This window comes from Aulostomus chinensis, chromosome 1 (assembly GCF_037954235.1).
Source record: "Aulostomus chinensis isolate RoL2024-O1b breed Wild chromosome 1, RoL_Achi_v1.0, whole genome shotgun sequence".
Taxonomy (NCBI): domain Eukaryota; kingdom Metazoa; phylum Chordata; class Actinopteri; order Syngnathiformes; family Aulostomidae; genus Aulostomus; species Aulostomus chinensis.
In genome coordinates this window covers 3,128,393-3,155,180 of record NC_141320.1, presented here as the reverse complement: position 1 = coordinate 3,155,180, position 26,788 = coordinate 3,128,393, and the positions used below count along the sequence as shown (strand labels likewise).

The window sequence follows — 26,788 nt, the reverse complement described above, 5'->3', positions numbered from 1 at the left end:
AAAACTGTCAAAAAAATGAAGACAGATGAGAAAGAAATGGGAGGATTAAAAAGAAGAGATTAAAGAAAAGCTCTGGTCCTGCTGAGTGTTGTGATGCTCATGTTTAGCTGTCAAGCTAGCAGCTCTGGACTCACTGATCTGGACTGAAACTGCATTGAAATGAAACAACAGAGCTTCACTGGTGTCTGCAGGAGGTTTGCCTTTGGATTTTGTCCCCTAAAGCTGCTGTAACATTGGTTCATTCTGACGGGACTCATTTGGATATCATGTGACTTGCTGCAGGACACAGAGACTGCTGACACGTGTGTGTGTGTGTGTGTGTGTGTGTGTGTGTGTGTGTGTGTGTGTGTGTGTGTGTTGCCTGAGTCCCACCAACATTGTGCTGCCTGCTCTTTGACTTTGTCTCAGGGGTTTTTCCAGCTGGTCTGGACCACTTGGTCTGATGAAGCTCCAGCTAAAATTCCTGGACTTTGTTTCCTGAGCTACTAAAACCTCCCTTTATGTTGGGAACAATGCAGCAGGTCCCTGCGGGGACTCACCTGCTCTGTCCAGCCTGACTCGGGGCTTCAGCACAGCATCGAGCAGCAACCTCTGCCGGCGGTTCTCCCGCTCGTACTCCGCCACGGTTTCCTCCAGCAGAGCCACGATCTGCTCCGCGGCCGCCGCCAGCCGCTCGGTGAGCAGCGCTCTCAGCACCGGGACTCCAGCCGCTGAGTCTCCTTCTCCCAGCTGCAGCAGGAAGTCTTCAGCGGCGGCGAGGATCCGCTCCTGGACCGACACCCGCAGCAGCTGCGCGGCGCACATGTTGAGGTTCTACCGGCGCCACTCAGCCTTCAGGAGACAAAGACCGAGGCCGGGGGTTCACGGACTTCTCCTTCTTTCCTTGTTGTTTGAAAACCTCCCGCGTCTTCGTCTCGTTCTGTGAAGCGCGTATTGATGACGTATGTGGTGACGTCCGAAGCCTCTCCAGCCGGCAGTGACCACGTGACTGATTCAGGACCTGCTTCTCCGGCTTGGCGTGAGATTCTAAATGTAAAGCAGTGAAACGCCGTGGTTTCCTCCCTCCTCGTCCAAAAGCGTTCGCTATTTGATCAAAGGAAGGAGAAACAAGTGACTCGATGTTGTGGAGGCTGAACTCAGAGTTGAGAGAACTTTCATTCTGATCTGAGAGCAGCAACAAAGCCACTGAGAAAAACTGAACCACTGTCAGAGTCGGCACAGCATCAGCAGTCAGGCTGTGTTCACACTGGGAGAAACCATCGGACAGAAACCTCCCTCAGTCACACTGAAGGAACCTGAACTGACTGCTGCAGCTGGGACACACACACACACACACACACACACACACACACACACACCCTCACACAGCAGGAAACATGAACAGAGAGATAAAAGCACAGGATGCCTCCTCCTCCTCCTTCCAGAGATCAACTGATCTCCAGATTGACTTCAGTTCTTTGATCAGAATTCTTCTTCCTCCTTGATAGATTTATTGATACTTTGTCATAGACGGTCCATTCCTATTGGAGGATGTTAAAGAGCAGAAGAACCAGGTTCCCATGTATGGAACTAGAATATTTATATACTGTATTGCAGTCGTTTCCAACATCCATCCATCCATTGTCTTCCTCTTATTCCTAATAAGGGTCATGGGGGGTGGAGCCTATCCCAGCGTCTACAGGCGAGAGGCGGGGTTCACCCTGGACAGGTCACCAGTCCATCACAGGACCAACACATAGAGACAGACAACCATTCACTCTCACAGTCACACCTACAGTCAATTTAGAGTATCAATCAGCCTCGTCCCCTCTTGATGTCTTTGGACTGTGGGAGGAAGCTGGAGAACCAGAGAGAACCCACACAGGAACAGGGAGAACATGGAGACTCACACAGAAAGATCCTGTGCTCCAGCCAGGACTGGAACCCTGAACCTTCTTGCTGTGAGGTATTTTTATCTCTCAAGTGGAAAAATGTAGAATCTTCATGTCATTACATGTTGTTCTCCATTGGGTCACTAGGGGGCAGCACCTACCTGCATCACCAATATGAGCCTTCAGTCAATCAGGGGGTAGAATTCAGTCACCACCAATGACATCAGAGTCAGAGTTTAGACATCAAAGACAGACATTAAAGCCTCTCTGATAAAACAAAAATATCCTGCAATATTTTTTCCAAAGTGAGACCCTCTTTATTCTCTAGTTTAATCTGCTGCAGTAATAATGAGCATCTTTGTCAGTCTACTGATGAATGTCAGATATCTTTGATGACCAAACCTGGACGTTTGTCTCAGTTTGACTGGAAGTCTCATTCATTCATTTCTCCTCCATGATTTCCTGCAATGATTTCCTGGTTCTGCTCCATTCAGGTTCAGAGAGCTGAGATTAAAATCTCTCAGGAATAAAAGAGGAGACACCAACAAGTCAGCATGGAAGAGGAGCAGCTTTTCAAACTGATCACCCTGGCTGCTGGTCTGGGCCTCCCTTTGCCTCGGTGCTCCTTGAACCAGTGAAGGTCCTGGTCCAGTCTTCTCCACTGAGTCCTCGTCAACAGGGAGCACCTCCCCACCAGAGAGGTGCAGGGCAAAGGAAAGGAAAACTCCAACCAGAATGAACGCTGCACTAAAAACTGCCCTCCATTTCTTGAGGGGAACGTTGGGTCTTCCTCAGGCAAACGGCAGTCAGCAGTGGCTCAACATCTGAACTGAGCCCAGACCTGGTCAGCTGATCATTCACCAGCTCAGCCCCTCCCACTCATGACGAAGACCTTGAAAACCCCAACATCACCTCCTCCACCTCAGTCTGGCGTGTGTGGATGGAGGGCTGTGATGTCAGCGGCGATGACATCACTGACACAAACACACTGATCTCTGACTGGTTTGGTCTGAGTGGGATTCAGTGACATCACACGACCTGCACCAGATGAAGGGGCGGGGCATCCAGGAGCTGTGACATCACTGGTGACTCTTGTTGGGCCGCCTTCTTGGCCAAAGTGGAGGAGAACAGGACCCAAATACAGACGGGGGAGAGGAGCGTTCAACAAAAGGAGGCTTGAATGATGAAAAGACAAAGAACAACAAAGGAACTCAAAGCACCAACAGAGGAGAAAAGACAAAGTAGCAAACAAAAGCCAAACTTCCACTGGAAACTTGGAGGAGCTGGAACAGGAGGGAGAGAACATGAGGCTGAGAACCCTGGAGAATGAGAGGTGGACAAATCCACCAGCGCAGCATCAGGAGAGCAAAGAAACCAGAAGGAGCTTTGAGGAGCTGCTGACATGCAGCCAGGGAGCGTCTGCCTGAGATGGGAGGAGCTGCTCATCCACCCAGATGGAGAAGCAGCCATCTTGCTCTTCTGACGCTGACCGGCAGAAGGAACAGAGGAGGTGAGGGGCCTCACGTTGTCATGGCAACATGGAAACATTCCACTCTGTCAGTGGTGCCTCCATCAGACGCACTTTGTCTTTGTGAAGATCAAAGTGAAAGGAAATAATAAAATAAAACAATGAAGGCTGCATGAACTGAGTGACACACTTGAGGATGACATCAGCGAAATGTGTGATGTCACACTGCTGAGTCGTGAGGTCACCACCAGAGAACAAATGAGTGATGAGATGCTGATTATTTACTCTCTACTTTAAATGATCTCACTCTCTTCCAGCTTGAAGAAGTTTGAGGATGAATGAAGTCAAGAACTGGAAAAATGGAGAACGTTCATGTCATTACATGTTGTTCTCCACTGGGTCACTAGGGGGCAGCACCTACCTGCAACTCCTGGGAGCCCTCAGTCTCACCTCATTTTCAGGCTCCAACTAAAATGAAGCTTCAACTCTTCTGAATCCTCTCCACCTGTCAGATCTGTTTGAAACTTCCAGGTTTGATCAACATCCCAGTCTGAACACATCTACAGGTCAGTAGTGACCACAGCGCCACCTACTGGCAGCAGGAAATGACAGATTTGACACTGAGATGTCCTCATGTAGCCTGTTCATGGTGTCCTGCTCAGATGTGGTCAGACCCACCCTGAGAGTTTGGGGAGAACCCTTGAAGCCTGGGACTTCAGGTCCAACGCTGAGACCACGGCGTGATGGAGAGTTCTGATGATTCATCAGCACAATCAAACTCTGATAACTCCTCCCTCCCTGGTTGATCTGAGTCAAAGTTCCCATGTCTGATCAACTTCCTGTCCTGATGACATCACTACTGCAGGTGACCAGTTAGCATTGCTCTGTTTGATGAAGCTGCGTTCAGGGAATGAGGAAGTTTCCCTTTGTGTCACTGCTTCTCTACTAATCTGATCTCTGATCAGTTCACCAAGAAGAGTCTGGGGTCAGGGGCTTGATGAGTAGAGCTGTTTAGTCAGGAGGAGGCTGCTCTGATTGGTTCCTGACACTGAAACAAGGCCTTCATATATTTATGATGACATCACCAATAGGAGCCTTCAGTCTGTCAGGGGGTAGAATTCAGTCAACACCAATGACATCAGAGTCAGAGTTCAGACATCAAAGTATATTGGAAAATATACTGCAGTATAATAAATATTAGATTTCCATGTATGGGAACCTCACTCTCAAAAGTAAAAAGTATTCTTTGTGGCGGTCCAGGCCAAGATGGTGGTGTATGTGAGCTGAAGGAGGAGGGTGGGTTCTGTTCCTGTGTGTGGAACTCATCAGATCCAGGATCCAGGATCCAGCTGGACTTCAGCTTTCATCAAATATCAGGAGATTTGGACTCATTTAGAAATGTGTGGTGCCACCAGAGAGTCCTGAGTCCTGTGGAAGACGACAAGCTGTTGTTGGTGAACCTGCTGAAGATAAAATGTGTGTGTGTGCGTGTGTGTGTGTGTGTGTGTGTGTGTGTGTGTGTGTGTGTACATAGGTTCATGTCTGTGTAGGTCCATGTGTGTATCGTTCAGCATGAGTGTCTATAAACTGATCTTTTGATTGAAAGGAAGGGTGATTTTGTTGAGAATGTGATCATTCAAAGTACACAGTGAAATGCTTTAATATATAAGAGCAGCAAATAAAATGGATTTTAAAAAATTAAAAATCTCTCTCTCTCTCACACCATTGGTCAAGGCAGACACAAAGATCATGAGAATCTGGATCTTGTGTTTGGCTTCAGTGAAACCAAACCAGATGAAACAACAAGTGTTCATTCTGGTGGTTTTTCAAACTTTCCAAAGCTGCTTTTATTTTGGCTGTTGAAACTTAGGAACTGAGAGTTCTCTCTTCTTCTTATCTTTAGTTCTGAAACCGTCTGTTGTCACGGTCCAGCAGCGATGCCTCTCGGTTGCTATGGTTACTGAGCTCAGAGAGAAATGAGCGACCGAAGACGAGTTTCCTCCAAAAGTCTCCTCAGCAGAGTCGTGTGAGGACGAGCAGCAGAAGTCTCAGCCTCCTGTCCCTTTTAGAGCTGATCAGTCTCTCTCTGCAGGGTCCAGTCGTCCCTCCCTGCTGCTGCTGCTGGTTTTTCTTGAAGTTCATTGAAAATCCAAGCAGAAGCAAAGTTGATGTGAGTGACATCATCAGAGAGAAGCTGCTAATCTGATGAAGGACCACAATCAGGATGAAGAATTGGTGATGAAGATCACAACGTCATCAGCAGAAAATCTGAATCCTAGTTCTTCTAGTTCTAGTTCTTCTCATCAAGCCTGTGTGTGTGTGTGTGTGTGTGTGTGTGTGTGTGTGTGTGTGTGTGTGTGTGTGTGTGTGTGTGTCAGCAGCTCCCAGCTGCAGCAGTCAGTTCAGTTTCACTTCAGTGTGACTGAGGGAGGTTTTTGTACGATGGTTTTTCACAGTGTGAACACCCCCTGACTGTTGATGCTGTGAAGACTCTGACAGTGCTAAACGGCTGCATCTTCAGCCTGAACTCCACTGATGGTCAGAGTGAAGCCAGAGTTTGATCCACTGCCTGAAAAACGAGCTGGAGTCCCTGATGCTCTCGAGGTGGCCCAGTAAGTGAGAAGTTTAGGAGGTTCTCCTTCTCTCTGCTGGTACCAGGATAAACGGTTCCCACTATAAACATCCTGACTGGTTGAACATGGGAGGGAGACGGAGGCTCCTGGAGCAGATCTCACTGCTGCAGGCTGAGTCACGGTGACCTGACCTCTGGACTCTGAGGAGACACACACACAACCATCAAGCAGCTTCATCTCAGAGGACCCATGTTGTCTATCTGTTCAAGGACTCAATCTGCTACAAGTCCATTCTACCAGCAGCTGAATCAGGGAGATTGGAATGTGTGGGGTTTCTTTGTTCTTCATCTTCATGACTGAACAGAGAAGCTTTAGTTGATGGCAGTTGATGTGACGTTTTCCTCTGTAAACGTTGCCATCAGAGTGTTTGCTGCTCCATTTTGATTGTTGCTCTCCAGCTTCAGCTCAATAAAAACCTCTTCATCACATCAGTCCCATGTGGAGCTGCGTTGTTCCAACAACACTGAGCTCTCAGCTCATAGCAGTTCTACAATAAAGGTTCCAACACAACGTTCCATTGATCCATGAACAAAGCAGGCAGTGAGACCATGATGATGTCACATCTGTCCACTGTCCACATGTCAGAGCTGAAAATGATAGGATGCCATGTTCCCTTCAACAACAGTCCAGCAGAAAGCCACCATGAAGACCTGAGGAGAAGCAAGGCAGCTCACCACAGTCAGGAACTCCCAGTCACCTCAACAAGGTTTCTGTCCACTCACGTTCAACCAGACCAGCAGATCACCTGCATCCCCACTGCCTCACCACCAGAGGGCAGTAGAATATCAAATCTAGAGGTTCGGTCCATTGTGTCACGATGACATCAAAGACAAAATTCTGAAATCAAAGAGTAAAAAAATTCTGGGTTCAAAGAATTCTGAAGTCAAGTTTTGGAAGTCGATCATGAACATGAACCTCCAAGTCTGAAGTTTAAACTGGTAACTGTGGTTTGACTGGTTTGTTGTTTAAGTTACCAGGTTTGTAACAACTTTCCCATTCAAGGCCTTGAATTTCAGGGGAATCCTTGAACCAAGTCATGTCCAAATAAGGGCATTTCTGGTTCCTTGAAGCTGCCTTCGATGCTCAGCCACAGGTAAATCCCTCCTCCTAGTAACAGGACAAAGTAAACATTGTCCCCATGGTAACAGCCTCTCCTCACTGGTCACTACACAGTAGGAACATTCCTAAAACATGGCTGCCGCTGATTTATGCTCATTGTTCACGGGGAAAGGAAAGTTTGTTTGAAGGTGAAAAGAACATTTAGATTATTTTTGATGGTAAAACCAGATTTTACCAGGAGTTTCTCCATTAAAACAGAAATGTTTGAGTTTCAGCTGATTTGACTTCCTCAACAACATTGGATTCCATTCTTCTTTCACTCACAAACCAAAAGCTTGAGACCAAATGAGGGCTGGACTGTAAACTGACTGGTCTCTGGCTCGCGCTAAGGAAGTTAGCATGTTTGTGTTCACCACCCCTTCCTAATAAGATGTTTGGAGTGTGCAGTCAATGCTGGTCTGACCTGTTCAGATTAGCCACACCCTCATTGGGTCTCAGTAAAGTGAGACAGGAAGGTTCCACTTCTAATGGAACATTTGAACGTTTGGAAGGAAGCAAGAGAGCAAACTGGCTTGCAGTGTGGTTCTGGTTCCAGTGACGTGTTCCTGGTCCTCCACCATCAATCCTCTCTAGTTCAGCTCCAACCCACCACAGAGCTCCAGGCTCCTGGAAGACTTCTCTACTTTCCTCTGAACCTCCAGCTGAAACCCAGTTTGCAGTGCTGTTTGTTCCATGCAACTTACTTGACACAAACATCAGCAACACTGCACTGTCATGTCAAAGGTTGGTTTCTATTTAATCACTGAGCAAACGGAGAGCAAACCAAACCCTCCAGGATGCTGCCTCCCAAAAACAATTCCCTATGAATCATTCCATGACCTGGAAAACCACATCTGTCATGAACAGACTGGAATGTCCTGTGAGCAAAGAGTTCTGTGGAGGAAGAAGCAGACGAGGCTTCCAAGACAGACGACGGAACACAAACATGCAGTCCACCCAGGCAACATGGACTCTGAGCAGTTGGTGCAGGGCTGCCACGTTTCATTCACTAGCAAACATTCTATGATACCCAGCAGACTACAAACTACTAGGGTGTCACCATTGTCTCTACTTGAAACAACTGGACTCACATCCAGTTTGAAGGTTTCTGACTTGGATCAACTTCATATCTTTATGTAACGGCCTCAAGAAATGGAAAATGTAGAATGTTCATGTCATTACATGTCGTTCTCCATTGGTCACTAGGGGGCAGCACCTACCTGCATCACCAATATGAGCCTTCAGTCTGTCAGGTGGTAGAATTCAGTCAGGGAGCGTCTGCTTGTTGTTTGTTCATTTGTGTTTGTGTCCGTGGTGAAGCCAGAATCAGGCTAGATTTTAGTTCTGATTCACCAGTGAACAATGTGGAAGAGTTTTTGGCTCAGTGGGGCTCACAGACGCTCTGAGAACCTCAGTGTTCTGTGGGTTCTCACTGCGTCTGTTGAAGATGGGTTCTTGTGTCATGTTGACCTCCATCTTTTCCTGTTGCAATAAAAAGATGGTTTCAATTGAAAATTCTCTCCACGCTCTGTAAAATCAACTTGTCCTGACAAACAGTTTTGTTTGGTGTAGTTTAGTCCAGTCAGGGATGCCTGCTAGCAGGAGGACCAGGAAAATCTGGATCTTGTGTTTGGCTTCAGTGAAACCAAACCAGATGAAACAACAAGTGTTCATTCTGGTGGTTTTTCAAAATTTCCAAAGCTGCTTTTATTTTGGCTGTTGAAACTTAGGAACGGTGAGTTCTCTCTTCTTTTTATCTTTAGTTCTGAAACCGTCTGTTGTCACGGTCCAGCAGCGATGCCTCTCGGTTGCTATGGTTACTGAGCTCAGAGAGAAATGAGAGACCGAAGACGAGTTTCCTCCAAAAGTCTCCTCAGCAGAGTCGTGTGAGGACGAGCAGCAGAAGTCTCAGCCTCCTGTCCCCTTTTAGAGCTGATCAGTCTCTCTCTGCAGGGTCCAGTCGTCCCTCCCTGCTGCTGCTGCTGGTTTTTCTTGAAGTTAATTGAAAATCCAAACAGAAGCAAAGTTGATGTGAGTGACATCATCAGAGAGAAGCTGCTAATCTGATGAAGGACCACAATCAGGATGAAGAATTGGTGATGAAGATCACAACGTCATCAGCAGAAAATCTGAATCCTAGTTCTTCTAGTTCTAGTTCTTCTCATCAAGCCTGTGTGTGTGTGTGTGTGTGTGTGTGTGTGTGTGTGTGTGTGTGTGTGTGTGTGTGTGTGTGTGTGTGTGTCAGCAGCTCCCAGCTGCAGCAGTCAGTTCAGTTTCACTTCAGTGTGACTGAGGGAGGTTTTTGTACGATGGTTTTTCACAGTGTGAACACCCACTGACTGTTGATGTAGTGAGAACTCTGACAGTGCTAAACGGCTGCATCTTCAGCCTGAACTCCACTGATGGTCAGAGTGAAGCCAGAGTTTGATCCACTGCCTGAAAAACGAGCTGGAGTCCCTGATGCTCTCGAGGTGGCCCAGTAAATGAGAAGTTTAGGAGGTTCTCCTTCTCTCTGCTGGTACCAGGATAAATAGTGGCCATAACTGGTAGAGTACACATCCTGACTGGTTGAACATGGGAGGGAGACGGAGGCTCCTGGAGCAGATCTCACTGCTGCAGGCTGAGTCACGGTGACCTGACCTCTGGACTCTGAGGAGACACACACACAACCATCAAGCAGCTTCATCTCAGAGGACCCATGTTGATGGACGACAGCAGCTGGACCCTCTGGACTTTACCTGTCAAGCAGCAGCAGAGGAGCGTCCAGGCGAGGGCGGAGGTCAACGCCATGTTTCTGATGAGCAGATTTCTGTGGCTTCTGTTGTGGTGACGGACAGCTGTCAGTCATCCAGGGTTCAAGTCTCAGGACTATAAAGTGTCCCGGAGCACTGGAGCATGGTGCTGCTGATGCAAAGTGTCTCTCTATGGAAATGTTCAGAGGGACTCAGCAGAGACGTGGACGCTCTGATGCTGCTGCTGCATCCGTCAATCAATCAATCACCTGATCAGAGTATTGATCAGGATGTGTCAGAGCTCCTTTTTAGCTGCTCTGACCTTCATGTGATGAGTACGGAGCCCTGGAGAGGCCAGAGAGACAGAAAACACATGTTGGAGCCAGATGTTGCTCCCACAATGGGATTCATTTGATTTTTTTGATTTTTTAATGATGAACCTCGTTCATTTGTGGTCATCAAATAGAACCGGTTCCAAGTTCTGCATCAGAGGGAACAGGTTCTTTCTCCTGGCCATGGATTGATGAACTGAGGGTACTTGTTCAAGTCTCTCTTTGGCCGCTCTGGGGCTCCGTAGCTTCCATGACTTCTCTTCATGTTCAGGTCTAATCTCTTGATTCATGAACATCTAGAATATGGAAGCAGACTTGTTGACCTGCTGCTGTGCTGGCAGGGTTCAAAGCAGCTCAGACGTTTGACTGCTGGCTTCTGACTCAAGTGGGTGTGTGTTTCCCAGTCAGAGAGTCGTGTCTCTACAGTCAGAGGTTTTTGTACGGCGCCTCAATGAGTTTGTGTCACTGTGGTTGACGTTCGGTGGAGGAACCAGACTGGATGTTGGACGTAAGTTTCTGCTCAAACTCTGAGGAAAATGTTGTCCAGTTTGGTTGGAAATTCCATCTGGGAACATTTGCAGCAGAGTTTTTGTGTGTTTTTCACAGTTTGTGTGTTGATGTGTTGAGTTCTCCTGCTTAACGTGGAGAACGACTCCAAGAAGGTTTCTGTCCAAATTCCTGTCAGACTGAAATTGAACTCCTTGAAGTGTAGAAATGATCCAATGGGTTTCCCTTCAGTTTGAAGTGTTTGATGAGTGAGGACTGAAGTCCACATCAAGAAGAACGGACGCTTCCATTTGAAAATGGCCCAGTTTTACATGGTGAATTGAACAGATTTCATTTCATTTCAATGTAATTTTCTAATTTGCCGTTTGCTTGTCACTCATTTGCAGTGTTTGATGAGTGCAGGTTGAAAATCCCCTGTAGAATCATTGGTGCTGGTTGCTTCACTCTGCTTGGAGACTGTCAGCCTCAGTGAGGTGAACCCCTCTGTTCAAGGACTCAATCTGCTACAAGTCCATTCTACCAGCAGCTGAATCCGGGAGATTGGAATGTGTGGGGTTTCTTTGTTCTTCATCTTCATGACTGAACAGAGAAGCTTTAGTTGATGGCAGTTTTCAAAGTGGAGCTGCTGCCAAAGGGGCTTTCCTCCATTGTCAGGGTCCTGCTTCTATTTGGGCGGTGAGGACTCTTTCTGAGACGCTTCTTGAAGGGAAGTGAAACAATGTGTGAGTGAGTGACTGCTGGAGCAGAGAAACATCTGACAGAAACTCCTTCAAGGGGAAATCTGCTCTCACAGTCCTGGTGTCCAAGCAGCAGGGTTTGATTGACAGCTGCCCCGTCCTCTAATCTGAGCGGTGTCTTCTAGGTGATGTCCCTCCCTCCCTGACGGTGCTGCCCCCCTTCAGCCAGGAGCTGCAGCAGGGGAGGGTCACGCTGGTGTGTCTGGCCAACAAGGGCTTCCCTTCAGACTGGAGTCTGGCCTGGAAGGTGGACGGCAGCAGCTGCAGTGGCGGCGGGGAGGAGAGCAGGAGCCCCGGGGTGCTGGAGAAGGACGGCCTCTACAGCTGGAGCAGCACCCTGAGGCTCCCCGCAGACCAGTGGAGGAAGGTGGGCTCGGTGACCTGTGAGGCCACCCAGGGCTCCCAGACTCCAGTGTCAGAGGTGCTGAGGAGAGACCAGTGTTCCCAGTCCTGACCTGACTCACTGGGACTCTGAACTCTGCAACAGTTTTCCTCTGTAAACGTTGCCATCAGAATGTTTGCTGCTCCATTTTGATTGTTGCTCTCCAGCTTCAGCTCAATAAAAACCTCTTCATCACATCAGTCCCATGTGGAGCTGCATTGTTCCAACAACACTGAGCTCTCAGCTCATAGCAGTTCTACAATAAAGGTTCCAACACAACGTTCCATTGATCCATGAACAAAGCAGGCAGTGAGACCATGATGATGTCACATCTGTCCACTGTCCAGATGTCAGAGCTGAAAATGATACGATGCCATGTTCCCTTCAACAACAGTCCAGCAGAAAGCCACCATGAAGACCTGAGGAGAAGCAAGGCAGCTCACCACAGTCAGGAACTCCCAGTCACTTCAACAAGGTTTCTGTCCACTCACGTTCAACCAGACCAGCAGATCACCTGCATCCCCACTGCCTCACCACCAGAGGGCAGTAGACTATCAAATCTAGAGGTTCGGTCCATTGTATCACAATGACATCAAAGACAAAATTCTGAAATCAAAGAGTAAAAAAATATCCTGGGTTCAAAGAATTCTGAAGTCAAGTTTTGGAAGTCGACCATGAACATGAACCTCCAAGTCTGAAGTTTAAACTGGTAGCTGTGGTTTGACTGGTTTGTTGTTTAAGTTACCAGGTTTGTAAATACTTTCCCATTCAGGGCCTTGAATTTCAGGGGAATCCTTGAACCAAGTCATGTCAAAATAAGGGCATTTCTGGTTCCTTGAAGCTGCCTTCGATGCTCAGCCACAGGTAAATCCCTCCTCCTAGTAACAGGACAAAGTAAACATTGTCCCCATGGTAACAGCCTCTCCTCACTGGTCACTACACAGTAGGAACATTCCTAAAACATGGCTGCAGCTGATTTATGCTCATTGTTCACGGGGAAAGGAAAGTTTGTTTGAAGGTGAAAAGAACATTTAGATTATTTTTGATGGTAAAACCAGATTTTACCAGGAGTTTCTCCATTAAAACAGAAATGTTTGAGTTTCAGCTGATTTGACTTCCTCAACAACATTGGATTCCATTCTTCTTTCACTCACAAACCAAAAGCTTGAGACCAAATGAGGGCTGGACTGTAAACTGACTGGTCTCTGGCTCGCGCTAAGGAAGTTAGCATGTTTGTGTTCACCACCCCTTCCTAATAAGATGTTTGGAGTGTGCAGTCAATGCTGGTCTGACCTGTTCAGATTAGCCACACCCTCATTGGGACTCAGTAAAGTGAGACAGGAAGGTTCCACTTCTAATGGAACATTTGAACGTTTGGAAGGAAGCAAGAGAGCAAACTGGCTTGCAGTGTGGTTCTGGTTCCAGTGACGTGTTCCTGGTCCTCCACCATCAATCCTCTCTAGTTCAGCTCCAACCCACCACAGAGCTCCAGGCTCCTGGAAGACTTCTCTACTTTCCTCTGAACCTCCAGCTGAAACCCAGTTTGCAGTGCTGTTTGTTCCATGCAACTTACTTGACACAAACATCAGCAACACTGCACTGTCATGTCAAAGGTTGGTTTCTATTTAATCACTGAGCAAACGGAGAGCAAACCAAACCCTCCAGGATGCTGCCTCCCAAAAACAATTCCCTATGAATCATTCCATGACCTGGAAAACCACATCTGTCATGAACAGACTGGAATGTCCTGTGAGCAAAGAGTTCTGTGGAGGAAGAAGCAGACGAGGCTTCCAAGACAGACGACGGAACACAAACATGCAGTCCACCCAGGCAACATGGACTCTGAGCAGTTGGTGCAGGGCTGCCACGTTTCATTCACTAGCAAACATTCTATGATACCCAGCAGACTACAAACTACTGGGGTGTCACCATTGACTCTACTTGAAACAACTGGACTCACATCCAGTTTGAAGGTTTCTGACTTGGATCAACTTCATATTTTTATGTAACGGCCTCAAGAAATGGAAAATGTAGAACGTTCATGTCATTACATGTCATTCTCCATTGGGTCACTAGGGGGCAGCACCTACCTGCAACTCCTGTGAGCCCTCAGTCTCACCTCATTTTCAGGCTCCAACTAAAATGAAGCTTCAACTCTTCTGAATCCTCTCCACCTGTCAGATCTGTTTGAAACTTCCAGGTTTGATCAACATCCCAGTCTGAACACATCTACAGGTCAGTAGTGACCACAGCGCCACCTACTGGCAACAGGAAATGACAGATTTGACACTGAGATGTCCTCATTCAGCCTGTTCATGGTGTCCTGCTCAGATGTGGTCAGACCCACCCTGAGAGTTTGGGGAGAACCCTTGGATGACCCTTAATTTCCTTTTATTAAACTTTTATGAAACTCCAATAAAACTGAAGTCATCGTCCTGGGCCCAAAACATCTTCGAGACACCCTATCTAATGAGACAGGTACCCTGGAAGGTATCACCTTGGCCCCCAGCACCACCCTAAGGAACCTAGGAGTTCTCTTTGATCAGGATCTGTCCTTTCATGCCCACATTCAGCAAATTTCTAGGACTGCTTTCTTTCATTTGTGAAACATTGCTGAGATCAGACACATCCTGTCTCAAAAAGATGCAGGAAAACTAGTCCATGCTTTTGTCACTTCCAGGCTGGATTACTGCAATTCCCTCCTATCAGGCTGCACCAGGAGGTCCCTAAAGACTCTCCAGCTGGTCCAGAACGCTGCTGCCTGACTAGAACTAGTAGAAGAGACCATGTCTCTCCTGTACTGGCCTCTCTGCATGGCTCCCTATCACACTCAGAATAGAATTCTAAATTCTCCTTCTGACATCAAAGTCCTCAACAGTCAGGCTCCTTCATACCTGACAGAGCTCCTAGTCCCCTATTATCCAGCTAGAACCCTTCGCTCGCAGGATGCAGGGTTACTGGTGGTTCCTGGAGTTCTAAAAGTAGAATGGAGCCAGAGCCTTCAGCTATCAGGCTCCCCTCCTGTGGAACCGTCTCCCAGTTTCAGTCCAGGGTGCAGACACCCTCTCGACCTTTAAGAGCAACCTTTTTGATCAGGCTTATAGTTGGGCTGCTTAGGCTGGCCCTTAGATATGCTGCTATTGGCTTAGGCTGCTGGGGGATCTCCCATGGTGCACTGGGCTACTCTCTCCTCCTCTCTGTCCTCCTGTACTCAAACATATTACTAACTCATCTTCTTCTCCCCTCATCCCAGATCCTGGTGCTGCTGGAGGAGGCTGCAGACCTGAAGAGGCTCAAGCTGCCACCCGTAGCTCCACCTGCTCATCGTCTGTTCATCAGTCTCTTCCCTTCTCTCTCTCTTTATCTCTGTCCCACTCTTTCCTTCTGCATATCTGTCTTCCTCCATTATCTGTCTTTGTCTCTGCCCCGCTCTCCTGCTCTCTTTCCCCCCAACTGGTCAAAGCAGAAGGCCGTCCCCACTGATCCTGGATCTGCTCCACGTTCCTGCCTGTTAAAAGGAAGGTTTTCATCACCACTGTTGCAGGATGTGCTGCTGATGGAGAATTGTTGGTGTAGATTCATTGAAGGAGTTTGGTTCTAGACCTGCTCTACTAGTAAAGAGTCATGAGAGAACTTTTGTTGTGATTTGGCGCTATACAAATAAAATTGACAAAATTGACTTGAAGCCTGGGACTTCAGGTCCAACGCTGAGACCACGGCGTGATGGAGAGTTCTGATGATTCATCAGCACAATCAGACTCTGATAACTCCTCCCTCCCTGGTTGATCTGAGTCAAAGTTCCCATGTCTGATCAACTTCCTGTCCTGATGACATCACTGCTGCAGGTGAACAGTTAGCATTGCTCTGTTTGATGAAGCTGCGTTCAGGGAATGAGGAAGTTTCCCTTTGTGTCACTGCTTCTCTACAAATCTGATCTCTGATCAGTTCACCAAGAAGAGTCTGGGGTCAGGGGCTTGATGAGTAGAGCTGTTTAGTCAGGAGGAGGCTGCTCTGATTGGTTCCTGACACTGAAACAAGACCTTCATGTATTTATGATGACATCACCAATAGGAGCCTTCCCAGTGTGTCAGGGGGTAGAATTCAGTCAGCACCAATGACATCAGAATCAGAGTTCAGACATCAAAGACAGACATTAAAGCCTCTCCTACAAAACGAGAAAATAGTGGAATATATTGGAAACTCTACTACAATTAATGGTGGGAATCTTTGGACACCTCACGATTCGATTATTAAAATTCAGGGGCTACGATTCAGTCACAAAATGATTATTGATGCATCTCTAATTTATGTTTATTGATGCACTTTTTCACATTTTTGCAACAATTTTCTAAAAACAATATATTTGGAATAAAAACAAGAGTTGAACTCATTTCTATTATATTTTATTTTGCTGTTGAAAAAAAACACATTGGTACCTTTTGGGAAGCCTGGAAATAAGAGGAAAACGTAGCTCTTTTCCACCCCACCAGTCAAGAGGGTCCCCAGAGACGGAGAGGTGGAGAACTACAGTACTTCTTAACTTCTTCCTGAGCCCTGGCACAGGCAGACCTTCTGGGTTGTTGCACTTGAGCATCAGTAAAGTTCTGCCCCAGCAGGCTCTCCAGCCGAGATGATGACAAAGTCCTTCTTTTGGGAGCTCGGTGGTCCTCCTCCCTCAAAGCAGGGTTTGTTCCTGGTCCTCTTGCTCATCTTGCTGTGGGTAAATACACAATGAGAGGAATTGTAGTTCTTTATGATCAGGCTGCACTGACAAGTGGTGAAAGACTCTGCAGCTGCTCCAGGATGCAGCTGCACACATATTGACAGGAAATAGGAAGAGAGACCATACCACCCAGTCTGAGCTTCACTGCACCGGCTTCCAATAAAATCCATCTTTTCTAGCTCTTAAAGGAAAATTCAGGCACAAAATGAACCTAAGGTGTGTTCTTGTATCATTATTATTATTATTATTATTATTATTATTATTATTATTGTTATTATTATTGACAATTGCAGGGATTTTGTTTTACAGCAAACTGGTTTTCGGTACATACCGCTAATTATCTCCTAATGCAGGTTGTGGGGGCAGCAGATAAACAGACAAATCAACAATAACATACACTTAAAGCAGCATAAAGCCTCAGTAGAGATAAAGAAGAGCCTTGATGTGGAAACAAAATCACTGAGAACTTTAAGTGTACAGAACGTTTAATAAAAGACAAGTCTATAAAGAACAGGTAAAAAGGAGTGTGGATGGCTGTTTACACTTTAATTCAGCTGTAGAAGAAGAAGAAGAAGAAGAACTTCACTGTAAAAATTCATCCTGTATGTTACAGCCGGCCCTCCCGGACATCGGAAGTCCAACTAGTCCGTTGCATAGCAACCGTGTATTTGCTTCAGTGGTGCCCAGCAGCACAGCAGCCTGCCTGAGCAGGACCACTCTGTCTGTGTAGGAGCAGGCATGGGCAGAATGGGCAAAGGACATTTTTCCATTGTGTCTTCTCAAGTTTCCTGAGCTGAGGAGCTTTAGCAACTAACTCAGCAAAATTAATGTCTCTACAATGTGTGTTTTCATGTGTGTTCTCATCATTATTTGCTGTGTAAACACATTGTCTACACAGACCATAATCCACTCACTTTCCTTCAGGGTTGAGTGCCAGGTCGTGACAAATGGTTTCTCTCAAGTGTGCAATTTCAGAACTTATATAGAAGTTAGGACAACCAAACGGTTAAAATAATCCTGTACAGCAGTTTTTTTTTTTTTCTCCTCCTCGCTCTAAAGTTGTGGTGTGATTCATTCTCAACGGCTCCGAAACCAGCAAAACAGGCTCAAAAACCTGCAAAAACGGACTCCACACCTGATCATGTACTGCAAGCTAACAGCGTGGCTATGGCTAGCGAAGAAACAACAGGTGCTAGCCTGATAGCAAGCCAAGACCAAGTCCTGACCGCTATCCAAGCAATGAAAGAAGATTTCACGACAAGATTTGACGGACTACTGAACGCAATACAAAGTGTGAAAAGCGAATTGAACGAGGTCATTATGCGGGTCACGGAAGCGGAGGACAGAATCAGCTCCAATGACGATGATATCGCATCTCTGCTAGCTCAAAATGCTACCATGAAAACGACCGTGGAGAAGCTGGCGCTTAAAGTTGACGACCTGGAAAACCGCAGCCGCCGCTCCAACCTTCGTCTGCTGGGCCTCCCCGAAAAGAAAGAGGGGTCTGACTCGTGCACATTTCTGGAGAAATGGTTAACCGATGTGCTCGGAGCGGACAACTTTCCGGGGCCACTCGTGATCGAGAGAGCACACAGAATCGGCCAAATCAACGTAACTGACCAACAATCAACAGGGCGACCCAGAGTAGTGATAAAGAAGTTCCTTAACTACGCGGACAAGACCCGGGTAATGAAGGCTGCCAGGACGAAGGGCCCGCTGTTACTCGACAATCAGAGGATCATGCTCTTTCCCGACGTTTCCGCCGACTTGCTTAGACGGAGGAAAATCTTCGACCAAGTGAAGAAGGACTTGGCTTCTCTCAGCATTCCAGATCTACGGTTTGGGATTATTCACCTGGCTAAACTCCTGGTTACCCTCCAAGGGAAACGGCACGTATTCGACACCTCGGCAGCGGCAGAGAAATTTATATTGGGACTACAATGAGCAGGCTGTGGGTAAATACTAATATCGCCTTATTGACACTAACACAGCTTGGTCTGCTGTATTTTTTTTTCTTCTCTATCTTTTTGGCATAATAGGTAACGAGCAGAACTGTGCAAAAACTAATATGCCTTTATAACACTACTGCTCGGCTTATGTTGGTTTATGTTTGGCCTCTAAATATACAGTGGACTGTAACCTTGTGAAGCTGCTTGCAGGCTAATAACTGATTTATAATGTTTGGTTGTCTTAGCTTTTCAACATTTTTGCTTACATTTTTTTTTTTCCTGGGGGGCTTGGCCTATTGTGTTAGGCATGCTGTTCCTCGACACGCTGACGGCTGGTGTGGACCAGCAAAGCGCCATGGTTGGGCCCCGTTACGGGCTCCTCGGGATTCACATATTGTGGGGTGGGGGGGTGTTTTTCAGTTGGGGAAATTCACCCAGTTATTGTTCAAATGTTCTTTCTCTGTTTGTTGTAGTTGCGCATCTCTGTAGTCCCCCCCCCCCTTTCTTTGTGTTTTGGTGTAGTTCCTGTTAGCAGCCAACTTAACTTTATCCAAGAACGAGAAGAAACAATTTATGACGTCTGAACTTCAGTTTACCTCTTGGAATGTAAGAGGTCTAAATAGCCTTGTCAAGCTAAAACAAGTCATGGGTAGGATACGACATTTAAAAGCTAAGATAGTCTTCCTCCAGGAGAGCCTTTTAATCTCGGAGGAAATTGTCAGGGTGAGAAGGAGATGGCATGGTCAGGTGTTTTCAGCATCCTTCAGCTCTCACTCACGGGGAGTAATCACCCTTATACATAAATCATTACCTTTTCAACTTATCAATGTTACTCAAGATAAATTTGGCAGATATCTTATTATCCAATGCCAAATTTTCTCAATCAGACTAAACCTGGTTAATGTATATGGGACAAATAATGACGACCCCACCTTTTTCAGAAATCTTTTCTTATCACAAGCCACTTTATCTGGTCACCTTGTCATTGGTGGGGATTTCAACTGTGTACTTCAACCAGAACTGGATAGGTCTACTGGGGTAGACACCTCACACAGTCAAACAAGGAAAGAGTTATTTCTGTGTATGAAGGATTTGAACTTGATTGATGTGTGGAGAAATATGTATCCCAACAAACAAAATTACTCCTACTACTCTAGTACCTACCAGACCTTCTCGAGAACTGACTATTTTCTAATCTCAGCCGAATTAAGACCCCAAATTACAAAATCCTGGTATGACAGTATCTTAATTTCAGATCAGGCCTCAACCTCATTTATATTCAGACTGCCTGGCAGGTTACACCACTCTTTAAGATGGCGCCCGCAAACAAGCTGGCTGAGAGACCCTGAATTTATAAAATTTATTGGTACAAAAATTGATCTGTTTTTTGAATACAACACTGACCAAACATCCGCGTCTGTAAGGTGGGAAGCTTTTAAAGCCTTCTTAAGAGGCCAAATGATAAGCTTTACAAGCTTTAAGTACAAATCCCAAAGACTAGAAATGGAACACCTTGAAAAAAAAATAAAAGAAATTGAAAACCAAATTTACCAGAATCCTAACCATCATCAAACTATGGAGCTCCATAAACTGAGGGCGAGGTATAATGCTTTATCCACAAATAAGGCTACAAGGAGCCTGTTAAAACTAAAACAATCCTTTTTAAACCTTAAAATATTGTCTAAAATACTGGCTATGAAGTTGGAACGTATTTTACCCAAATTGATCCACTCGGACCAGAATGGATTTATACAGGGAAGGCAGGGCTTTCATAATATAAGGAGAGTACTTAATATTCTCTTTGAGAGGTCTGGGATCCCTGGCTACGCTGTCCTGTCGTTGGACGCAGAGAAGGCCTTCTATAGGATAGAGTGGTCGTATTTGTTTGAAGTCCTACAGAGGTTTGGTATTAAGGAAAATTTCCTTAGGTGGATTCGCCTTCTCTACTCTAACTCTCAAGCTGAAACTTTGACCAATGGCCTGGCTTCTAACTCTTTCAACCTTAATCGAGGCACAAGACAGGGTTGCCCCTTATCTCCCCTGTTATTTACCCTTGCTATCGAGCCCCTGGCCATGGCAATTTGTAATCATGACATTATAAAGGGAATAACAGTTGGTGGTACTGAACACCGCATAGCCCTTTATGCGGATGATGTTATTCTATTCTGCTCCGATTTAAAACAAACCTTGCCAGCCTTGCTAAATTTGGCACAGGCTTTTGGGCTCTTCTCAGGTTATAAAATAAATCATAGTAAATCTGTAATAATGTTTTTGACAGAAAGAGAGAGACTCAGCCCTCCAGTTTCGACTCCATTTGTAATATCAAAAGAAGGATTTAATTATCTAGGAGTTAAAATCACGCCAGATGTTAATGAAATGATCTCAGCGAACTATAACCCCCTTACAGATGCTGTTACACAGCTTATAAATAGGTGGACAAAATTACCTATTTCTTTGATTGGACGCATTAATATCTTAAAAATGACAGTTTTGCCCAAATACTTATACCTCTTCCAAACGATCCCACTCTCTCCTCCTCTCTCTCTCTTCCAATCTTTGAAGAAAATATTTTCAAACTTCATATGGAACAATAAGCGACCAAGACTTAGGCTTTCCTTGCTCTATCTTCCATACGACAGAGGTGGGTTGAAGCTACCAAATTTCTTGTGGTATTACTGGGCTGCTCAGATTAGGGCAAGCATGTTTTATTTTGGTGAGGATCACCCCCCAGTGTGGGTAACGATTGAATCTCACTCGATTTCACTTCCTTTAAATCTTTACATATACTCGGCAGAGGTAAAAAGATTGATCAAAAGGACAAAAAATCCCTTTCTGAAGAATTCAATAACGATTTGGCATAAGGTTTTAGCATATACTGATGTAACACAACAACTATCACGATTTTCTCCTATTTTTGGCAATGACAACTTCCAACCAGGCAGGGCAGACTCAGGCTTTAAACTTTGGTCCACTAAAGGTATATCTAAGGTGGCTGATCTTTACATTGGCAGTAAATTTATGTCATTTGAAGAACTCAAAGCCACATACGATATTCCCACAAAACACTTTTTCAAATATCTCCAATTACGAAGTTTTATAATGTCTAAACAGGGTAGTAGTTTGGAGCTTCCCCCTTTCTCTTCATTGGAAGAAATAATTTTAAAACACTGTCAAGGTAGGGGACAAGTGACCGTATTATATGACCTATTCATCAGCAAGTGCAAAGAATCTTCTAACAATATCTTCCAAGCATGGAGGATGGACTTACAGAGAATATAACACAGGAGGAATGGACACAGGCTTGCTCATTAGTTCAAACTCAAACTGCAAACACACACTCCAAATTACTACAATATAAGTGGTTAAGCAGGCAGTATATTACTCCAGCTAGGCTACACCACTTTAACCCTAATATTCCTGACACGTGTATTAAATGCAATCACCAGAAAGGGTCATTGATTCATTGTATGTGGGAATGCCCCCAAATTTCTTGTTTTTGGGGAAAGGTTGTGGATCTAGTCAGTCGCATTATTGGTAAAGAGGTTCCATGTAACCCTAAAACATGCATTCTAAATATTTACCCGGATGATTTTGTCGCTTCAAAAAGCCTAAGATCCCTCCTGAATATTTGTTTTCTTGAAGCTAAAAGGTGTATTGCCCGTTCTTGGAAGGATCAAACTATCAGTGGAATTTCTCAGTGGTTGAAAGGAATGTCCTTTAATTTTGCCCTTGAAAAGATAAGTTATTTCACTAAAAAAAAATTTGAAAAAAATTCTGGAAGATTTGGCATATTTTTTACAACTATCTGGAACAGAATGAGATACAAACTGAGGCTTAAATTGGAAAACTGAATTGATTGTAAACGGCATTTTTTTTCTCCTGTGTCCCTTTCTACCTTTGTATCCTAATTTATACATTTGTTTATTGTTATTTGCCCATTCTGTTTGTCATGTCCTTGTATTTGTTTATCCCAAAATATAATAAAGAGATGTTTGAAAAAAAAAAAGAACTGCACAAACCAGGTTCAAGCTGGACTTTGGACCCTGGTATCTGCAACGACTCCATCAACTCCTAATCTAGCAGCTCTGCTGGGTCCAACTATTTTACAGAACATTTGACAGACCTGTGGAGCAGTGAGGACACACATGAGTTGATCACATGATCCACTGAAGCGCCATTTTACCTGCCACTGAGGTCACCAACATGAGCTGGAGTTGGGAATCTTGAACTGAACCTGGTATCACAGCGACCCCTACTGCTGCAAAATGGAACAGCAACATTGAACCCAAGGACAGGATTGGAGGGAGACTGATGGTCACTGTTTGGGTTTTGAAGAACAAGGAGGGCGTGGCTTCAAGCTGGATTCTCAGAGACTATTTCCCCAACCTCTACATTGGAATCTACACTGTCATCCAGTCATGTGACTGAAGTCATCCAGTCACATGACTGAAGTCATCCAGTCACATGACTGAAGTCATCCAGTCACATGACTGAAGTCATCCAGTCACATGACTGAAGTCATCCAGTCATGTCTTTAAACACTTGACAGTTCCAGGAGATTTAGTCTGGCTCAAGATCTTCAGATCAACCCAGGACAGAAGGCTATGACTCCATTGGATTGTGTAGTTGGAGCATTCAGAGATCTGGTGGATCTCAGTAGGAGCTGTATTTATCCTCTGAATGATCCTGGTCAATGTGATCCTGCTCCTCCATCTCTAAGGCTGACAGAGCAGGAGGACCTGACTGAGAAGAAAGCTGCCCTTGAGCAGCTTCAGTCTCTGAGTGACAACACACAAGCAGAAAACCAGAATTTGAGGGAACAAGTTTCTACTCTTGAACGTGAGAATAAAAGAGCAATCCAGGAGCTACAGAACCTCACTGCTGTGGTGGCCAACCTCCAAACGGTCCAGGACAAGAACCAGACTCAGATAGAAGATCTGAACGCAACAGTCCACAGTCTTCAGTGTGAGGGGAGGAGGGTTGATGGAGAGAACAATGAGCTCAGAAAAGAGCTGACCCACGTTCAGTCTCTGAGGGAGAGTGAACAGGTGGAGATGAAATGTCTTGAGGAAGACCTGACAGAGAAGAAAAGTGCTCTTGATCAGCTTCAGTCTCTGTGTGACAAGAGATGGACAGAAAACCAGAATTTGTGGGGACAGGTTTCTAGTCTTGGACAAGAGAAGATCATTGCATATCAGCTGGAAGAGAACATGTCTGCCATGGTGGGCAACCTTGAATCTGTGAGGGAGGAGAACCAGGCTCAGATCAGAGACCTGAACACACAAGTCCACAATCTTCAGCTTGAGGTGAAGATGGTTTACAAGGAGAAGTGTGACCTCAAGTGTGAGCTCAACTCCATCCAGGCAGAGAAGAACAAAATGAGAGAAGAACTCACTGAGAAGAAGACGACTCTTGAACAGCTGAGGTCCCAGAGTGAGGAGAGAGAGGCAGAAAATGGATGTTTGAGGATACGAGTTTCTACTGCATCTCAGGAGACAGAGACCTTCACTGCTGAGTTGGCCCACCTTGAATCAAGGAAGGACCAGGACCCCACAAAGACTGACAGTCTGAACGGTGAAGTTCAGAGTCTTCTATGTGCAGTGAGAACACAAAAGAAGAAAAGGAACAGTGCTCAGAGGGAAATCCTGGGAAATCTTCATGATTTAAAAAGCTGTTTGAAAGAGGAAAATCATGACCTTCAAGTGAAGGTCCAGCAAACTTCTGAAGAGCAAGCAGACTCTCCCCTACGTCCAGCCAGAGAAGAGCAAGCAGACTCTCCCCTATGTCCAGCAAACTTCTGAAGAGCAAACAGACTCTCCCCTACGTCCAGCCAGAGAAGAGCAAGCAGACTCTCCCCTACGTCCAGCCAGAGAAGAGCAAGCAGACTCTCCCCTACGTCCAGCCAGAGAAGAGCAAGCAGACTCTCCCCTACGTCCAGCCAGAGAAGAGCAAGCAGACTCTCCCCTACGTCCAGCCAGAGAAGAGCAAGCAGACTCTCCCCTACGTCCAGCCAGAGAAGAGGAAGCAGACTCTCCCCTACGTCCAGCCAGAGAAGAGCAAACAGACTCTCCCCTACGTCCAGCCAGAGAAGAGCAAGCAGACTCTCCCCTACGTCCAGCCAGAGAAGAGCAAGCAGACTCTCCCCTACGTCCAGCCAGAGAAGAGCAAGCAGACTCTCCCCTACGTCCAGCCAGAGAAGAGCAAGCAGACGCTCTCATATGTTCTTCTGCAGAGGAGCGACGGCATTCTGCTGCATGTCCTGCAACTGAAAAGCAGAATGATGGGGGCACCCTGGAGACTGGACCTGCTAGGGGTCAAACCAGAGGTCTACTGAGCCGTGTGACATCTGGTGTAGAAGATGCTCTGTTCATGTTCATAGTTTCTTCTTTGTGTGCTTTTCCTCAACTTTGTTTTCTTTGTTTGTTATATATGATGATACCTTGATCACCACAGCAGTTGATCCCAGCTTGATTAGCTGAGTCCTTTGCAGTCTAAAGCACTTTAGTGATATCTGTGGGGTCCCTTATCCTCCCTGACCACAGGGATTCAGCCTCACTGAAGGAGAGTGAACCTTCCAGGTTGCAGCTCCTAGACTCTGGAACGCTCTCCCACTGGACATGAGGACGCTGTGGACACCTAAGAAGCTAAAGACCCATTTGTTTAGTAATATTATTGTTCATGATGGAATCGTCCCTCTGTACCTGCCCACACAGGTCAAGAGGTCAAATGATTCCCTGTTTAAAACAGCTCTTCCATCACATGGATGTGCATCCCAACAGTCAGAGCTCACAGACGCTCCTATTCCCTCCAGTGGGAGGCACTACGAGTGACTGATGAGGGTCAGGGGGGTCAGGCTAGTCCAGATAGTGGGTCTGTATGAGGTTGTTAGGGAGGGATAAGGTAGTGGCAGAGTTCAGGCTGTAGTTGTGCTCCAACAGTTGAGACAGGGCAGGACAAAAAATGACATCCTGATGGCGTTAGGAGTGATTCTTACAAGAACCAATCAGTGACAGTGGGTGGTGACCTGCTCATGTGATGCTTGTGTTGATGATTACTGGGTCTCCTCCATGCTCATTTATCATGAATGAATCCCTCGAAGTAAAACACCTAATGTCTCCTGAGTTGTTTCACAAAATGTGTGTGTGTGTGTGTGTGTGTGTGTGTGTGGGCAATAACTACGAGTTATCTATGTATAGATCAAACAATTATTCATCAGTTGGATACACCCTGGAACCCCTTGGAACCCCTCCCCTCATTCTGGAGGCTTTAACATGAAAATGAAAATGCTGACAGACACAAATGCAAATCAGGGTATTTGACCAGAGGTGACATATTTTTTTAATGCTTTTCTTGTTATATTTGTTGTATCTGTTCTGTATGGTTATATTTGTTATGGTTGTTATGGAGTTTATGGTTATTATCTCTGTTTCTTGTGTCTTTGTCTTTGTCGTCTTCCCATTCGTCCGTCCTGGATTTTTGACCCTGGTTGCAGGAAGCCTGTGACCTCAACTCCTTTTTCTGTGTTGCTGAATGTAGAGCCTTGCTTCATTGTGCTAGCTAAAGTGTGATCCTCCCTGCTAATTCCTTATTTCATTGACTAATTACCCACCAAAAATTAATACCTACTTGCTTTATTTGGCTGAAGTTTAAAAGACCATCATTCTGGTAGCAACAGTCTTTCTGCCTTGTAAACACGCTAAGCTAACAATGGCTTCTCCCTCTTGTTCTCCTCTCTCCTGCTCAGAGTGCCACATGTTTTGTTCCTCCTCTGCCTCCTTTAGTGATACTGATAAGTGTGTTAAATGTAGTTTTTTTGTTGTGTTGGAGGTGAGGCTTAGCGATGTTGAATTGGACCTGCAGCGGCTCTGCACCAAAAGCTGCGAGAGCTAGCCAACCCTCAATAGCTGGTGCAGACCAACTTAGCTTAGCTCCTAGCTTAGGCCCAACTAGCGCTCCCCCAGCAGCTCCCTAGCATCTGGGAGAGCGCCACGAAAAGTTGGGCCTAAGCTAGGATGTGCTTGCTCATGAAGAATTGTTGGGTGTAAATTCATTTAAGGAGTGTTGAACTGGACCTGTTCTACTTGTAAAGTGTAACTTTTGTTGTAATTTGGTGCTTTACAGGGTTATGACTTGACTTCATTGCAGCTTTGACCTGAGCAGGTGTTCATCCACATCTCAGTAACAGGGGACACTTTATCACACCAGTGGACAAACATCAGCATTCATCACCCAGCAGCTCCTCTGATCAACAGAACAAGTTAAAGTATTCTGGAGAATGAGGGCATCGATCCCTCTACCTCTCACATGCTAAGCTAGCACTCTACCATTTGAGCTAATTCCTCTGTTAAGGAGCACA

At 45.8% G+C, this 26,788-nt stretch overlaps 1 pseudogene; it reads left to right on the top strand.

Moving 5' to 3' along the window:
* Positions 1-9,768: 9,768 nt before the first annotated feature.
* LOC147270005 (Ig kappa-b4 chain C region pseudogene) lies at positions 9,769-11,948 on the top strand (annotated as a pseudogene).
* Positions 11,949-26,788: the final 14,840 nt, after the last annotated feature.